General features: G+C 37.3%; 1 pseudogene; it reads right to left on the bottom strand.

Annotated features, from left to right (window-relative positions):
* Positions 1-278: 278 nt before the first annotated feature.
* Positions 279-2,040, bottom strand: LOC118902416 (annotated as a pseudogene).
* Between the last annotated feature and the right edge of the window lie 10,779 nt (positions 2,041-12,819).

Genomic DNA, 12,819 nt, shown 5'->3' with positions numbered 1-12,819 from the left:
AATAAAAATAAATAAATAAATAAATAATAAAAATAAAGGAATTCCTTTAAAAAAAAAAAAAAAAAGAAAAGAAAATGTGGCATCATGAGTAGCAGGAGCAACAAATGATTCGGCAATTATGCCAGCCAAGGAAGCTGACACTGGAAAATGCCGAAGTGTATCTCCACACCATCTTAAAAGACTGGAAAGAACTGTAGGGCTTAAAACTCACTTCAGTGTCTTTATTCTTGAAATTTGTAGATCATAAATGAAATATTTAAGAAAATCCTTTTCCCCCTCTCAAGGAGTGTTTCTTGCATCACTGTAAATCCTTAAAAGAGTTGAATCATAGACTCTCTGGATTTACCTACACCAATCCATTTAACTGGAATTTGAAGCTCATCTTCAATAAATGGAACATAATTTTGTGCATTAATAGTAGTTTTGGGCTTCCCTGGTGGCGCAGTGGTTGAGAATCTGCCTGCTAATGCAGGGAACACGGGTTCGAGCCCTGGTCTGGGAAGATCCCACATGCCACGGAGCAACTAAGCCCGTGAGCCACAACTACTGAGCCTGCGTGTCTGGAGCCTGTGCTCCACAAGAGAGGCCACGATAGTGAGAGGCCCACGCACCGCGATGAAGTGACCCCCACTTGCCGCGACTAGAGAAAGCCCTCGCACAGAAACGAAGACCCAACACAACCAAAAATAAATAAATAAATTAATTAATTTTAAAAAAAAGAGTGAAAGCTTTCATTAGCTGACAAAACATATCCTAAAAAAAAAAAAATAGTAGTTCTTTAAAAGTCCTTGATTTGATATGTCTGTGTTCCATCCTGGGAGAGTCTTATATTGAACTTCAACTTTAAGACTTCTTGGTTTGCTGGGAAATGAGGTATAATTTCACGATCTAACTTGTATGCAACTCCAACTTTGATTTGCATAAATATGTCCAAAATATCCAGTTTGGTAAGTGCCAGTGCAGTAAATCCATTAATCATATAAGCATATTTGAGCAAAACAAGATCCAACCAGCCACACCTTCTTTTCCTTCCAGTAGTTACACCAAAGTCTCTACCCCTTTTTTGTAATAATTCTCCAATTTCATTGTCTTGCTCTGTAGGAAAGGTACCAATACCAACTCTAGTTATATAAACTTTCACAACTCCGTACACTTCTCCAACATTTTGAGGGGGCATACCCAAACCAATACAAACACCTCCAACTGTACAGTTCGAAGAGATTACAAAAGGGTAAGTTCCGAAATCAATATCTAGTAGTGCTACATTTGCCCCTTCTACCAAGATTTTCTTTGGTGGTCCATGTAGAGCCTCATATAGGAAATAAGCTCTATCTCTCACCATTGGTTTAATCCTTTCCGTATAACCCTTGAGTTTTTGTAATTCACCTTCAGTGTCTATTTCCAAAGTGGGTTATATAGATTTGTACTGGTTAGCCAAAACTTTGAACCTCTTAGAGAAGCCATCAAAGTCAGAAACAAGATCACACATCCTGAGTCCACTCCGAGCAGCTTTGGAAGAATAAACTGGGCCAGTGTCCTTTTCTGTGGTACCCAAATTTTTTCCTGCTTTTCTTTTCTCTGTTGTTCCTGTATGCCATCAGCTGCTTGATGAAAATCAAATACAACATGAGCTCTATCAGATATGATAAGCCTTTTTTCCCAGCCTTCCAGACCTTTTCCTTTTTGAACATTTTTTTCTGCTTCCTCAAACAATCCAGGTAGATGAATTACCACACCATTTCCAATGAATGCAGTAACATTCGGATTAATTATTCCACTAGGTAAAAGATGAAAATTATACTCCACAGAATCTACAACTGTATGGCCAGCATTATTTTCTCCTTGGCAGTGGCACATGATGTCGGTGGCCTGCACCAGCAGATCGACCACCTTTCCCTTGCCCTCGTCGCCCCACTGCACACCGAGCACCACCGTCACCCGGTTCCCTCCGGGCCGCGCCCTGGGACACCCGCAGTTGCTGTTGGGCAAGGAGGAGGCTGCCGGGTTGGTGTTGGCTAATGCCATGGCTCCACAGACGCGAGGAGAGCCCGGAGGGGACGCAGGCGGCTAGGAGTGCATGAACTGAAATGCTCTCAAAGGTCTCTTTTAAATAACACAATTTTAAATCAACCTGATGCCATAAAGAACATCTGCTGAAAGCAAGACAACATTTAATTTGGCCTCATAGGTCTTATTCATCGAATATTAATGAATTGTTGGTTTCTTCATTTAACATACTGGAATATTTGAAACTCTAAGAAAATGTCAGTTGTATGTCTATTTGGACTTTAAGGGTGTTATAGTATCTGGGAACAATTTTTATCTACATTCTACCTGAGTGAACCTTTTAGTAAAAATAAATAAATAAATAATGAATTCCCCTGTAATGACTACAGATTATGGACATTCTTTATAAGAGTGTGGACCTTCTAAAGGAAGAACCCAGATCAGATTCATCCCTATCATCTAGTTGATACCAACATATGTTTTTAAAAATAGTGTTTTCAATAAATTCATTCAGTTCTGAATAAATGAATAGATAAAGAGGAAAAAAATTAATCGTGCTCTTTGGCGTTCTGACAAACATATGATAAGGAATAAGAATTTGTTACTTGTACAGTAAATATGAAATAGTTGATTTTTTGTTTCATCATTCTGGCAGGAAAACAAATTTAATCTTTGAACTTTTATTTGTTTTAAAAATGACTACTTTGAAGTCTGTAGACACTGCAGTGGTAAAGACATTTGTAAATAGAATTTGAGCAGGCTAAGGACTTAATGATTTAATAAATGTAGCTTTGTTACAGTAGGCGGAACTGAAGGTCTCCACACTAATGCTGTTTGATGAAGAACAATGGGAAAGTAGACACAAACATTGTTTGTTAGGAGTATACCTTTCAGTCCTTCATGTATAGGGTATTCTATTAAAAATTCAGTGAAGAGACCTTCAAGATGGCAGAAAAGTAAGATGTGGGGATCACCTTCCTCCCCACAAATACATCAGAAGTACATCTACATGTGGAACAACTCCTACAGAACACCTACTGAACAGAAGACCTCAGACTTCCCAAAAGACAAGAGACTCCACACGTACCTGGCCATGTGGCTAACAGGGTCTTGGTGCTCCAGTCTGGTGTCAGGCCTGTGCCTCTGAGGTGGGAGAGCTGAGTTCAGGACATTGGTCCCCCAGAGACCTCCCGGCTCCACATAATATTAAACGGCAAAAGCTCTTCCAGAGATCTCCATGTCAATGCTAAGACCCCGCTCCACTCAACGACCAGCAGGCTACAGTGCTGGACAGCCTATGCCAAACAACTAGCAAGACAGGAACACAACCCCACCCATTAACAGAGAGGCTGCCTAAAATCATAACAAGGTCACAGACACCCCAAAACACACTACCGGGCGCGGTCCTGACCACCAGAAAGGCAAGATCCAGCCTCATCCACCTGAACACAGGCATTAGTCCCCTCCACCAGGAAGCCTGCACAACCCACTGAACCAACCTTAGCCACTGGGGCAGACAACAAAAACAACGGGAATTATGAACCTGCAGACTGCGAAAAGGAGGCCCCAAACATAATAAGTTAAGCAAAATGAGAAGACAGAGAAACACACAGCAGATGAAGGAGCAAGGTAAAAACCCACCAGACCAAACAAATGAAGAGGAAATAGGCAGTCTACCTGAAAAAGAATTCAGAGTAATGATAGTAAAGATGATCCAAAATCTCGGAAATAGAATGGAGAAAATACAAGAAATGTTTAACAAGGACCTAGAAGAACTAAAGAGCAAACAAACAATCATGAACAGCACAATAAATAAACTTAAAAATTCGCTAGGAGGAGTCAATAGCAGAATAACTGAGGCAGAAGAACAGATAAGTGACCTGGAAGATAAAATAGTGGAAATAACTACTGCAGAGCAGAATAAAGAAAAAAGAATGAAAGGAATTGAGGACAGTCTCAGAGACTTCTGGGACAACATTAAACGCACCAACGTTCGAATTATAGGGGTCCCAGAAGAAAAAGAGAAAAAGAAAGGGAGGGAAAAAATATTTGAAGAGATTATAGTTGAAAACTTCCCTAATATGGTAAAGGAAATAGTTAATCAAGTCCAGGAAGCTCAGAGAGTCCGATACAGGATAAATCCAAGGAGAAACATGCCAAGACACATATTAATCAAACTATCAAAAATTAAATACAAAGAAAACATATTAAAAGCAGCAAGGGAAAAACAACAAATAACATACGAGTGAATCCCCATAAGGTTAACTGCTGATCTTTCAACAGAAACTCTGCAAGCCACAGGGGAGTGGCAGGACATATTTAAAGTGATGAAATGGAAAACCCTACAACCATTATTACTCTACCCAGCAAGGATCTCATGTAGATTCGACAGAGAAATTAAAACCTTTACAGACAAGCCAAAGCTAAGAGAATTCACCACCAAAGCAGCTTTACAACAAATGCTAAAGGAACTTCTCTAGGTAGGAAACACAAGAGAAGGAAAAGACCTACAATAACAAACCCAAAACAATTAAGAAAATGGTAATAGGAACATACATATCGATAATTACCTTAAATGTAAATGGATTAAATGCTCCAACCAAAAGACATACACTGGCTGAATGGATACAAAATAAGACCCGTATATATGCTGTCTACGAGAGACCCACCTCAGACCTAGGGACACATACAGACGGAAAGGGAGGGGATGGAAAAAGATATTCCATGCAAATGGAAATCAAAAGAAAGCTGGAGTAGCAATTCTCGTATCAGACAAAATAGACTTTAAAATAAAGACTGTTACAAGAGACAAAGAAGGACACTACATAATGATCAAGCGTTCAATCCACGGAGAAGATATAACAATTGTAAATATTTATGCACCCAATACAGGAGCACCTCAATACATAAGGCAAATGCTAACAGCCATAAAAAGGGAAATCGAAAGTAACACAGTCATAGTAGGGGACTTAACACCCCACTTTCACCAATGGACAGATCATCCAAAGTGAAAATAAATAAGGAAACACAAGCTTTAAGTGATACATTAAACAAGATGGACTTAATTGATATTTATAGGACATTCCATCCAAAAACAACAGAATACACTTTCTTCTCAAGTGCTCATAGAACATCCTCTAGAAGAGATCATATATTGGGTCACAAATCAAGCCTTGGTAAATTTAAGAAAATTGAAATCGAATCAATTATCTTTTCCAACCACAATGCTATGAGACTAGATATCAATTACATGAAAAAACTGTACAAAATACAAACACATGGAGGCTAAACAATATGTTACTAAATAACCAAGAGATCACCAAAGACATGAAAGAGGAAATCGAAAAATACCTAGAAAAAATGACAATGAAAACACGATGACCCAAAACCTATGGGATGCAGCAAAAGCAGTTCTAAGAGGGAAGTTTATAGCAATACAATGCTACCTCAAGAAACAAGAAACATCTCAAGTAGACCTAACCTTACACCTAAAGCAATTAGAGAAAGAAGAACAGAAAACCCCCAAAGTTAGCAGAGGAAAGAAGTCATAAAATCAGATCAGAAATAAATGAAAAAGAAATGATGGAAACAGTAGCAAAGACCAATAAAACTAAAAGCTGGTTCTTTGAGAAGATAAACAAAATTGATAAACCATTAGCCAGACTCATCAAGAAAAAAAGGGAGAAGACTCAAATCAATAGAATTAGAAATGAAAAAAAAGTAACTGATACTGTACTAATACAAAGGATCATGAGAGATTACTACAAGCAACTATATGCCAATAAAATTGACAACCTGGAAGAAATGGACAAATTGTTAGAAAAGCACAACCTTCTGAGGCTGAACCAGGAAGAAATAGAAAATATAAACAGACCAGTCACAAGTACTGAAATTGAGACTGTGATTAAAAATCTTCCAACAAACAAAAGCCCAGGACCAGATGGCTTCACAGGAGAATTCTATCAAACATTTAGAGAAGAGCTAACACCTATCCTTCTCAAACTCTTCCAAAATATAGCAGAGGGAGGAACACTCCCAAACTCATTCTACGAGGCCACCATCACCCTGATACAGAAACAAACCAAAGATGTCACAAAAAAAGAAAACTACAGGCCAATATCACTCATGAACATAGATGCAAAAATCTTCAACAAAATGCTAGCAAACAGAATCCAACAGCACATTAAAAGTATCATACACCATGATCAAATGGGGTTTATCCCAGGAATGCAAGGATTTTTCAGTATATGAAAATCAATCAGTGTGATACACCATATCAACAAATTGAAGGATAAAAACAATATGATCATTTCAATAGATGCAGAAAAAGCTTTGGACAAAATTCAACACCGATTTATGATAAAAATCCTCCAGAAAGTAGGCTTAGAGGGAACTTACTTCAAAATAATAAAGAACATACATGACAGACCCACAGCCAACATCGTTGTCAACGGTGAAAAACTGAAACCATTTCCACTAAGATCAGGAACACAATAAGGTGTCGCACTCTGACCACTATTTTCAACATAGTTTTGGAAGTTTTAGCCACAGCAATCAGAGAAGAAAAAGAAATAAAAGGAATCCAAATAAGAAAGGAAGAAGTAAAGCTGTCACTGTCTGCAGATGACATGATACTATACATAGAGAACCCTAAAGAAGCTACCAGAAAACTACTAGAGCTATTCAATGAAGTTGTTTAAGTAGCAGGATACAAAATTAATGCACAGAAATCTTTTGCATTCCTGTACACTAATGATGAAAAATCTGAAAGAGAAATTAAGGAAACACACCCATTCACCATTGCAACAAAAAGAATAAAATACCTAGGAATAAACCTACCTAAGGAGACAGAAGAACTGTATGCAGAAAATTATAAGACACTGGTGAAAGAAATTAAAGATGATACAAACAGATGGAGCGATATACCATGTTCTTGGATTGGAAGAATCAACATTGTGAAAATGACTATACTGCCGAAAGCAATCTACAGAGTCAGTGCAATGCCTATCAAGCTACCAATGGCATTTTTCGCAGAACTAGAACAAAAAATTTCACAATTTGTATGGAAACACAAAAGACCCTGAATAGCCAAAGCAATCTTGTGAAAGAAAAATGGAGCTAGAGGAATCAGGCTCCCTGACTTCAGACTATACTACAGAGCTACAGTAATCAAGACAGTGTGGTATTGGCACAAAAAACAGAAATATAGATCGATGGAACAGGATAGCTCAGAGATAAACCCAGGCACATATGGTCACCTTATTTTTGATAAAGGAGGCAAGAATATGCAGTGGAGAAAAGACAGCCTCTTCAATAAGTGGTGCTGGGAAAACTGGACAGCTACATGTAAAAGAATGAAATTAGAACACTCCTTAACACCATACCCAAAAATAAACTCAAAATGGATTAAAGACCTAAATGTAAGACCAGACACTATAAAACTCTTAGAGGAAAATATAGGCAGAACACTGTATGCCATAAATCACAGCAAGATCCTTTTGGACCCACCTCCTCGAGAAATGGAAATAAGAACAAAAATTAACAAATGGGACCTATTGAAACTTAAAAGCTTTTGCACAGCAAAGGAAACCAAAAACAAGATGAAAAGACAACCCTCAGAATAGGGGAAAATATTTGCAAATGAAGCAACTAACAAAGGATTAATCTCCAAAATTCACAAGCAGCTCATGCAGCTCAATATCAAAAAAACAAAAAACCCAATCCAAAAATGGGCAGAAGACCTAAATAGACATTTCTCCAAAGAAAATATACAGATTGCCAACAAACTCGTGAAAGAATGCTCAACATCATTAATCATTAGAGAAATGCAAATCAAAACTACAATGAGATATCACCTCACACCAGTCAGAATGGCCATCATCAAAAAATCTAGAAACAATAAATGCTGGAGAGGGTGTGGAGAAAAGGGATCCCTCTTGCACTGTTGGTAGGAATGTCAGTTGATACAGCCACTATGGAGAGCAATATGCATGTTCCTTAAAAAATTAATAATAGAACTACCATACAACCCAGCAATCCCACTACTGGGCATATACCCTGAGGCAACCATAATTTAAAAAGAGTCATGTACCACAATGTTCACTGCAGCTCTATTTACAATAACCAGGACATGAGAGCAACCTAAGTGTCCATCAACAGATGAATGGACAAAGAGGATGTGGCACATATATACAATGGAATATTACTTAGCCATAAAAAGAAAATTGAGTTATTTGTAGTGAGGTGGATGGACCTAGAGACTCTCATACAGAGTGAAGTAAGTCAGAAAGAGAAAAACAAATACTGTATGCTAACACATATATATGGAACCTAAGGGGAAAAAAAAAGATTCCGAAGAACTTAGGGGCAGGACAGGAATAAAGACACAGACATAGAGAATGGACTTGAGGACATGAGGAAGGGGAAGGGTAAGCTGGGAAGAAGTGAGAGAGTGGCATGGACTTATATATATTTACCAAAATGTAAATAGCTAGTGGGAAGCAGCCCCATAGCACAGGGAGATCAGCTCAGTGCTTTGTGACCACCTAGGGGGTTGGGATAGGGAGGGTGGGAGGGGGACGCAATTGGGAGGAGATATGGGGATATATGTATATGTATAGCTGATTCACTTTGTTATAAAGCAGAAACTAACACACCATTTTAAAGCAATTATACTCCAATAAAGATGTTAAAAAAAATAAAATAAAGCGAGTGACAATGTGGAAAAAAAAATTCAGTGAGCCATGCACATAATTAGACATTCCTCCTGTCACAGTGAATCTCCTTTGTGAACACTCTGATGCCCCTTGACATGGAGTGCTCAAGCTGGGTGGCTTGTCTTTAAATAATGATCTGCTGACTAATTCACATGAACTTTTCTTGCATTTCTGATGGTTTCAGAGACACTCCTTTTTAACAAGCCGCTTCTGAAGATAAGAGATTCCCCTGTTTCAGATATTGCTTTTCAGTGGAGGGATTTTGGAAATGACAGGTGGAATTTCTTATTTTCACAATGTCTCTCCTTTCATTCCATGCAATGGGGCACAGAGATGGGGTGAATAGGAATGCTAAACATCCTTGATTGCACAGGATATTCCTGCTCAGTAAATAATTGTCCTGCCCAAAATGTAGATAATGTCTGTGGTAACCAGCCTCCAAGATGGCCCCAGATATTCCCCACCTCATGTATATACACATATACAGATGTGTATTCCCATCTCACATTATACCAGGATTGATCTGTGTGATCAACAGAGTATGGAAGAAGAATTCGTACATCACTTCCAGGATTAGGTTATAATATACACTACTTCTTTCTTGGTTGCACATTGTTTCTCTCTCTCTCTCTCTCTCTCTCTCTCACATACCTTGCTCTGGAGGAAGCCAGTTGTCCTGTCATAGGATATTCAGGCTGCGTAAGGTGATGTCCGCAAGTCAAGGAACTAATGTCTGTAGCCAGTAGCTAATAAGGAACTAAGGTCTGCCAAGAGCAATGTGAGTGAGCTGGGAAAACTGTCTTCTGGTCCCAGTGGAGCATTCATATGACTTCCATCCCATCCAACAGCTTTATTTCAATTTCCTGCAAGACCCTGAACAAGAACCAGTTCACGTAAGCCTCTCCCAGAGTCCTGACCCTGAGAAATTTTGAGATAAATGATTCTTTATTTAATCGGATAAATTTTGAGATGATTTGTTATGCAACATTAGATAACTAATACAGTGTCCCTGCTGACAGGTCTGGCGGCAAATATTTTATTTATCTGAAAAATCTCATATATATGGATACTTAGTCTAGTTGTTTTCTGTACAAAACCTAAAATACTGTCTCCTGACAAGTAAAATTTTGATTCTTTTTATGTGATCTGATCTTTAGTATAGCTTAGAAATGATGTCATGTGAAATACTTCATAGTCTACTTTTTTTAACCATGCTGTAATATTTTATAATATATATATATATTATTACACCATATTTTGAAATATTAAATTTTCTGTGTGGTATTTTGGATGAATTATTGGATATTGGCCCATGTTAATTATTAGTCTCCCACATATCCAGTTTAAAACCTTTCTCGTTGATGGTATAAATTGCCATGGATTGGATATTTAAAAATTAATTGAATCACTGGCAGGACAGGAAAAAGTTAGAGTATGAAACTATCCCACTTCATATAGACCTGAAATTCATCTCTTTAGTGTTCAATAAACGGTTGACAAATATCACCTGTGTTTGAAAAATCTCTTTTACTTATTTATCCTATTGAAATATTCAGGTATCACTTCATATGTAGTTGATAACCACATTGATTAAAATTATATTCATGGAGATAACAGTGGAAAATTTTCCTATATTTATAGTAACTTTTCATATCAGAACCATGAAGGGAGACACAATAATCTGTCTCAATATTTCCCTCTGTGGCTCAGAAATGTAAAAATTTACATGGCCTGTTTTTGTGGATGATGTTCAACTTCACTTTTACTCTTTGGATCGATCTTGTCCCTGGCTGATTCTAGGGAAAGAAGGGATATGAGAGGTTTTTGAAAATTAAAAAAGAAAAGTCAAAATAAAGTAAAAAATAATTGATATAATGAGTTACAGTAAAGATTCTATGAATAATTATATATAACAAGATAATCATCCATCAGCATTGGCCAGTAATGTGTAATCAGGAAAAGGCTGATAATTTTAAGTTTTATCCTGACATACTTGGTCCTATGTATGAATTCTGATTTTATGATACTCACACACAGAATTTAAGTCCTGAATGATTTGGGGGCTGTAGGATTAAAGTACTTGGTCTTCTACAACAACATCAGTTTACTGAATACTTTGCGTCAGGTGCTGTTGTAAGCACTGGAGACAGTGACAATGAACAAAGACCAAAAAAGTCCCTGTCCTCATTATTGTATCTAGTGTGATAAGACAGTCAATACATAAATGAACAGTGTCTCCCCAAAATTCACATCTATCTGGAACCTTGAGATGTGACCTTATTTGGAAAATAGGGTCTTTGCAGATGTAATTAAGTAAAGATAAGATCACACTGGATTAAAGTTGGCCCTAAAGCCAGTGATGTGTGTCCTTAGAAGAAGAGTAGAGGACACACAGAGAGAGACAGAGAGAAGGGATGAGATGAAGATGGAGAGAGGCTGGTGTGTTTCATGCACGGGAGTGCTGCTAGTTTAAACAGAGTAATAGAAAGGCATGAATGATGAAGTAACATTGAGTGAAATCATTAGTTCGTCTTCTTCCTAAGTCTGGGCATTACACATTCAACTCTGTGTTAAGACCCTTTTCTTCCATCGGTAGCCAGGGCAATTTGAGGTGATAGTAGGAAATACAGATCTCTTATCTACTGTCTGGGCTTCTAGTCATCTCAGTTATACAGAATGCAAGAGAAAATATAAATTGGTTACAAAATTTGTAATACTTAAAAATTGTTACCAAAGATGACATATACTTTTATTTCAAAAGATATTTAGTCTGATACAATGGAATTATTTGCTAGTTTAACAAATTTTGTGAGCTTGTACATGGTATTAAAGAAAACAACCTAGAGACTAGAGGCAGAGCCTGTGCAAAGCTGATCTAGTGAGAGGAGATAATGGATAACAAGGATACATAGAGACAGTGATAAAGTACCTACTGCCTGTTCAGTGCAGACACAGGCACAGATAACTATATGCATCCAGGTAGGACCTGAGAACTACACTTGATTAAAGTTATATATAAAAGTTTTTTATATATTGGGGTGGTCAAAAAGTTCGTTCGGGTTTTTCTGTAACATATCTTTACACTGGTTGATTCACTCTTTATTTCCTCCTTACTTTCTTCATTCATTCAAAAAATCCCTGGCAAATCAATTGTCTAATATATATTACCTTACAATACGTAAGCTTATGGTTTTACGGTCATGGGCTTACAGGATTAGAGTTATACATTAGAGGTTAGTATACTATAATATGTTCTTTATTATTTAAAGTACCATGAGATAAGAAAAAAGAGAGTAATCAATGTAGTCTGTATTGTTCTTGGAAGGTATCACAAGGCACTGATATTTGATCTGAATATCTCAGGATATGTGACCTAGCCTGTAGGACTGGGTATACGCAAATTAAAAAAAAAAAAACACACACAAGAAAATACAGGGATTCAAATAATTCTATGGTGTATTTTAAAAACAGAAAGTTTCTCTGATTAACTGGAACAGTTGTTCTCAATTCTGGCTGTACATTTTAATTTCCAGGGGTTCATTTAAAAGAAATCTATGCCCTGTCCTACTAGTGACCAACTAAAGTGGGATGCGGGATCTCAGCTGACGGGCCCTGAGTATGTTTATTTTTTAAAGCTCTCTAGGTGATGTGAATGTGATGTCACCACTGAAAATCACTGCCTAGAAGGCAGTCTAAACTGGAGTATTCGTGGAAGTTGATGTGTAAAGCTAGGTTGAGGGTGGGTGGTGAATAACCTGGTGTCTCTTAATAAGGCATTTGGATGTGATGTTCACACTCATAAACCTAGATCATCAAATAAATTACTTATATTGATACTTCTAATTCAGTTGTAAAATAATTATTTGCATAAAATCAGTAAGAATCAGTTATCAAAAAATTTCACTTGTGTTAAATTTCTCATTCCTTTATGGTAGTATTTTCTCAAATAGGAGTCTGGGGGCATATGCAGTCCTTGATTTACCTCGAGATTTGTTTTCTACTTTTGTTCTTTCATTTTAGGTATAATTTCAAAACATGTACATTTTTTATCATCTGGATGACTATGCTGTAAATAAATATTACATCATTGTCTGTA

The sequence above is a fragment of the Balaenoptera musculus genome, chromosome 10, assembly GCF_009873245.2.
Source record: "Balaenoptera musculus isolate JJ_BM4_2016_0621 chromosome 10, mBalMus1.pri.v3, whole genome shotgun sequence".
NCBI lineage: Eukaryota > Metazoa > Chordata > Mammalia > Artiodactyla > Balaenopteridae > Balaenoptera > Balaenoptera musculus.
This window is presented reverse-complemented; position numbering and strand designations above follow the sequence as displayed.